Source organism: Equus przewalskii, chromosome 6 (genome assembly GCF_037783145.1).
Source record: "Equus przewalskii isolate Varuska chromosome 6, EquPr2, whole genome shotgun sequence".
In the NCBI taxonomy this organism is placed as follows: domain Eukaryota; kingdom Metazoa; phylum Chordata; class Mammalia; order Perissodactyla; family Equidae; genus Equus; species Equus przewalskii.
The window spans coordinates 25,323,263-25,329,262 of NC_091836.1; positions in this window are offsets into that span (position 1 = coordinate 25,323,263).

The window sequence follows — 6,000 nt, forward strand, 5'->3', positions numbered from 1 at the left end:
CTGTATGTAATTGGCCTGTAGTCTTACTAATGTAGACATTAGTTGGCCATCCTCCCTCTTGCTAGCAAGCTGTAATAAAGAAACACTTTCTCTCCTAACACCTTGCCTCCTGACTATTGGCATGTTGCACAGCAAGCAGACGATCCCCCTTGAGTGGTAACACAGGGATAGTGTGTGCCATTGATGAGGATTTTAGGCTGGTTACTTTTAAAACTGCACATGAGAAGCAGGCTCAGAGGACTGGAATTTTGCTTGCCCTTTTGAGAGACATTTGCATTTGTGAAGGAAGGGGGGATGACCTTGTAGGGACCTGAAATTGGCCACCCCAGGATATGTCTCTTTGGCATCGGGATTGTTTGGGGCTGATTGCTTTTGATAACAGGGACAGGGAAGGAGGCTCTGGGGAATGGAACTTGCCCTTGTTGGGACACATTTACATTTGTAAGGTAAATCTCTATCTGTAAAAGGTGCCTCCCTCTCTGTACCAGGAAGAAAAAGGGAGATGACCTCATCCCTAGAAACTCTTAATGGGGAAGGCAAGAACTTAAGTTGGTTGCTGTCTGGCAATCTCATGTAACTGGTTTAGGGTGGTGGCTTCTAACCTTTCTAACCTTTACTTAATCCGATTTGATTCTTGTCTAAAAGTCATGGGATCACCCAATGACCAGACCCCACCTGCACTGATACTATTTTAACTTTTTTTTCATGTTCTTTCCTTTGTCTTGTGAAGAGATGACTCATGTACCCATGCCTTATAAAATTAGCCCTAACCCTCAACTCGGGGCAGCAGCAGGAGCTCTGATTGCCCATGGGTCCTGTCCCCACGCACCAGCTCTGCCTGCCCATGGGTCCTGTCCCCATGCCAGCGGGGGCAGCAGCAGAAGCTCTGATTGCCCGTGGGTCCTGTCCCCATGCTATTCTATTCTCTAAATAAAAGAGCACTACTGCCAGATCTTAAGAGTCTAAGAAATCTTTCTTTCGACTCCTTGGCTCACCGACCCCGCATCACCATGAGAAAAGAAAAGGACTGAGGTTAGAAAACAGTACTTAAAGGGAATCTGAGGGGAAATGACCTCCAAGAGGAAGCCTCTGGCCAAGAAAATTAATGCTCACCAACGATCCATGTGCTACCCTGCATTTCCCAGTCTTCTTTACAATGAGGTTGGGGCCATACGATGAGTTCTGGCCAAAGAGCTGTGAGCAGGAAAAAAGTGGGTCACTTCTGGTCCAGGACAACTAAGAGTAGATGTGAGTTTTCCATCCTTTCTCTTTCCTTTCTGTTGGGTGGAAGCCGAGAACTCAGCTGTAGAGGGAGAGGATGGATATTCTGTGGTAGTGGGAGGAGGAGCGCCTCCCACCAGCCGGCATCAGACTTTACATGAGTGAGAAATAAACGTTTATTGTGTTCTGCCACTAAGACCTGGGGATTTGTTTGTCATTGTTGTAGAGCCTAACTTATCCTGACTAATATAGAGTCTGAAAGAAGGGCAGCCAGAGAAGCAGAAGTATAAGAAGAGAGAAGAATCACAGAAAGTATTAGTTAAATTATAAATTTGACTGCTCTGGAAGAAACCCAAAATAACAGTGCTTACATAATAAGAAGCTTATTTTTCTCCCTCATAGAAGTTCATGCTGGGGGGCCAGCCCCGTGGCGCAGCGGTGAAGTATGCATGTTCCACTTCAGCAGCCCATGGTTTGCCGGTTCAGATCCCAGGTGCAGACATGGCACAGCTTGGCAAGCCATGCTGTGGTAGGCATCCCACGTATAAAGTAGAGGAAGATGGGCCTGGATGTTAGCTCAGGGCCAGTCTTCCTCAGCAAAAAGAGGAGGATTGGCAGCAGATGTTAGCTCAGGGTTAATCTTCCTCAAAAAAAAAAAAAGAATGGGCCAGCCCAGTGGCACAGCGGTTGAGTTCACACATTCCACTTTGGCGGCCAATGGTTCACTGGTTCAGATCCCGGGTGCAGACATGGCACTGCTCAGCAAGCCATGCTCTAGCAGGTGTCCCACATATAAAGTAGAGGAAGATGGGCATGGACGTTAGCTAAGGGCCAGTCTTCCTCAGCAAAAAGAGGAGGATTGGCAGCAGATGTTAGCTCAGGGCTAATCTTCCTCAAAAAAAAAAGTTCATGTTGGTATAGCAACACCACTCCAAAAGGCAATGCAGGGTCCCAAGCTCCTTCTGTCTTAAGGCTCTGCCATCCCTGTGTGTTGCCTTTGTCCATATGATCCAAGATGGCTTACCACCTAGTCCACATCCAGGCACTGGAAAGGGGAAAATTGGGAGGGGAATGTGCTGTCCTTTCATTTAAGGGCAAACTCTTAACTTCTTTTCCCATCTGTTGGTCAGAACTAGTCATACTAACAATAAGGGGGGCTAAGAGGTGTCATCCTTATTTTGAATGGCCACGAGCCCAATGCCCAGTTGAAAATGAGGTACTCTGCTCTTACACATTGCTGGTGGGAATGTAAAATGGTGCAGTCCGCTTTGTAAAACAGTTTGACATCTCGTCAAATGGTTAACCATGGAGTAACCCTATCACCCAGCAATTCCACTCCTAAGTATAAACCAAGAGAGATGAAAACATATGTTCTCACAAAAACTTGTACATAAATGTCCATAGCAGCATTATTCACATTAGCCAAACAGTGAAACAACCCAAATGTCCATCAACTGGTGAATGGATAAACGAAATGTGGCATATCCATATAATGGAATATTATTTGGCAATAAAAAGGAAGTATGCTTCATATACTACAACATGGATGTTCATATGTTCATATGCTACAACAAGGATGCTCATATGTTCATATTGATGGGGTTCAGGGCAGGCCAACCCAAGATGTGCCATTCTGGTATGCAGACTATTTCAAGCTGAAGACAATGAAAAGTCAGACTCAGCAAGAACATTCAACATTTCCCCTCTAACTGCCTAAAAGAAATTGAAAATAAAGGCCTGTCCCCAGGACAGGCCATCACCATAGATAAATTGGGGTTCCAGTAGGCTGGGAGCATCCTTGCTAAGCCCACTCTTATCAAAGCTCTATTTACCAAACATTTGCTTTTCCATTTCCATGTGGGTTGACTTCCTCCCCTTTGAAGACCCAAACCACTACCCTAAACGTCCTCCTTGTCTGTAGCTGGAGACACTTAAACAGGTAGCCTCGGCCAGTTGGCTGAGTTGCTCAGCTTCCCTGAACCTCTCCCATGTATACATGTCATAAAGCTTTGTTTAATTTTCTCTTGTTATTCTGTCTCATATGAATCTAATTCATTGTCCAGCCAGAAGGACCCAGAGTGGGTGGAGGAAATGTCTTCCTCCCCTACAATGTGCTACAACGTGGATGAACCTTGAAAACATTATGCTCAGTGAAAGAAGCCAGTCATGAAAGACCGCGTATGGTATGATTCCATTTATATGAAATGCCCACAGAAAGCAAATTTATAGAGACAGGAAGTAGATTCATGGCTGCCTAGAGCTAGCGGAGTGTCGAAGAGAAATGGGGAAGCACTGCTCATATGTGTGAGGTTTCTTTTGCGGGTGCTAAAAGTGTTCTAACTTTAGTTGTGATGATAGTTGCACAAATCTGTGAATATACTTAAAACCATTGAATTTTAGTGAGTTTTATAGCACGTGAATTGTATCTCAATAAAGAGGTTTTAAAAATCAGAGGTTCTATATATAACTCTCTATATAGAGTTTCTATAACTGAGAAAGTAGGGAAGAACGGAGATTGGGGGTGGCTTGCAGCCTCTGCCGCACCGTGGAAGGGAAGCTTTCAAGACTGAAGAATGAATGGCTCCCCACCGTGGCCTATGGAGCTAAGCTGAGGTCATATTTTCAACGCTTTTTTGCCACCACTTTTAAAAGCATTTCTAGCCACTTCATACTCATTAGATTGTCTATTATAAAAAATAAACAAAAAAACCCAGAAAATAACAAGTGTTGACAAGGATGTGGAGAACACTTGTGCATTGCTAGTGGGAAGTAAAATGATGCAGTCACTGTGGAAAACAGTAAGACAAGTCCTCAAGAAAAATTAAACAGAATCACCATATGATCCAGGAATTCCACTTCTGGGTATATACCCAAAAGAACTGAAAGCAGGGATTGGAACAGATATTTGTATACCCACATTCATAGCAGCATTTACCACAATAGTCAAAAGGTGGAAACAACCCAAGTGTCCATTGACAGATAAGTGGATAAACAAGATGTGGTATATAGAGAGATGTATATAGACGTATACATATAGATATACATACATACAGATCCGTGTGTATGGATGGATCCATACACATGGATACACACACACATACACACACACACAATGGAGTACTATTTAGCCTTAAAAAGGAATGAAATTTTGATACATGCCACAACATGGATGAATCTTGAGGACATTAGGCTAAGTGAAATAAGCCAGACACATTAGGACAAATCTTGTATGATTCTGCTTATATGAGGTACCTAGAATAGTCAGGTATAATTCAGAGATAGAAAGTAGATTAGGGGTTACCAGGGCCTGGGGAAGGGAGCAATGGAGAGACAAACTGCTTAATGGTACAGAGTTTCTGTTTGGGAAGATGAAAAAGTTCTGGAGATGGATAGTGGTGAAGGTTGCACAGCAATGTGAGTATACTGAATACCACTAAACTGTGTGCTTAAAAATGATAACTTTTATGTTATACGTATTTTACCACAGTATTTTTTTGGGGGGGAGATTAGCCCTGAGCTAACTGCTGCCAATCCTCCTGCTTTTGCTGAGGAAGACTGGCCCTGAGCTAACATCCGTGCCCGTCTTCCTCTACTTTATATGTGGGATGCCTATCACAGTATGACTTGCCAAGCGGTGCCATGTCCACACCCGGGATCCGAACCAGTGAACCCCGGGCCGAGAATCGGAACATGTGCACTTAACTGCTGCACCACCAGGTCGGCCCCTATAAATTTTTTTTTTTAAATCACTATTTTGCAACCCTCAGGTAACATTCGATTCAGGCAAGGGTTCGTTTCCTGGTCAGGGAACCACACCACCCCATTGTCAGCTGTCATACTGTGGTGGCTGCGTTTTGCTCTGATGCTTAAAGCTATACTACCAGTATTTCAAATACCAGCAGGGTCACCTATGGTGGATACATTTCAGCAGAGCTTCTAGACTAACTAGGAAGAAGGACCTAACTACCCATTTCAAAAAAACTGGCCATGAAAACCCTATGAATAGCAATGGAGCATTGTCTGATACAGCACTGGAAGGTGAGCAGATGGAGCAAAAAGACTGGGCAAGGTTCTCTCTGCTCTCCACAGGAGCACTAGAAGTCAAAATCAACTTGCCAGCACACACCCACAAAAAACATCATCAATGAATGCTAAAACCATTAGGTAAAAAATTATTGGGGAAGGGCAAGCCCTGTGGCATAGTGGTTAAGTTCAGCACTCTCCACATTGGCTGCCAGGTTTGGATCCTGGGGGCAGACCTATACCACTAACAGGTGGCCATGCTGTGGGGGCAACCCACATACAAAACAGAGGAAGATTGGCATGGATGTTAGCTCAGGGCAAATCTTCCTCAGCAAAAAAAAACCCAAAAAATTAAATTAAATTAAATTAAATTAAAAATTAAAAATTAAAAATTATTGGGGAAAAGGATGCTCACATGCCTTCAAATTGTCACCCCACAGATGACTTTTCAATTACTGACTTTTACAATGGATAAATCTGGTGGATCATTATATTCAAGTGATCAAACTTAGCATCACCAAGTAATGGGACAAGCTGATATTTTGCACCTACAGATATCATGCAATAAGAAGGACCAACTACCACCTGTGAAGTATTTTGAACCAGATTCTTTCCACATGAACTTGTTTGCACTTCCCTTTCTTCTCTGTTTCTCTGTTGCTTAGTATCATGACATTCACAGATGGCTGCATTTTTAGAAGAGAGCTACCCATTTAGATGGTTTTTTTTAATCCAAGAATTGCTGATATAATCTAG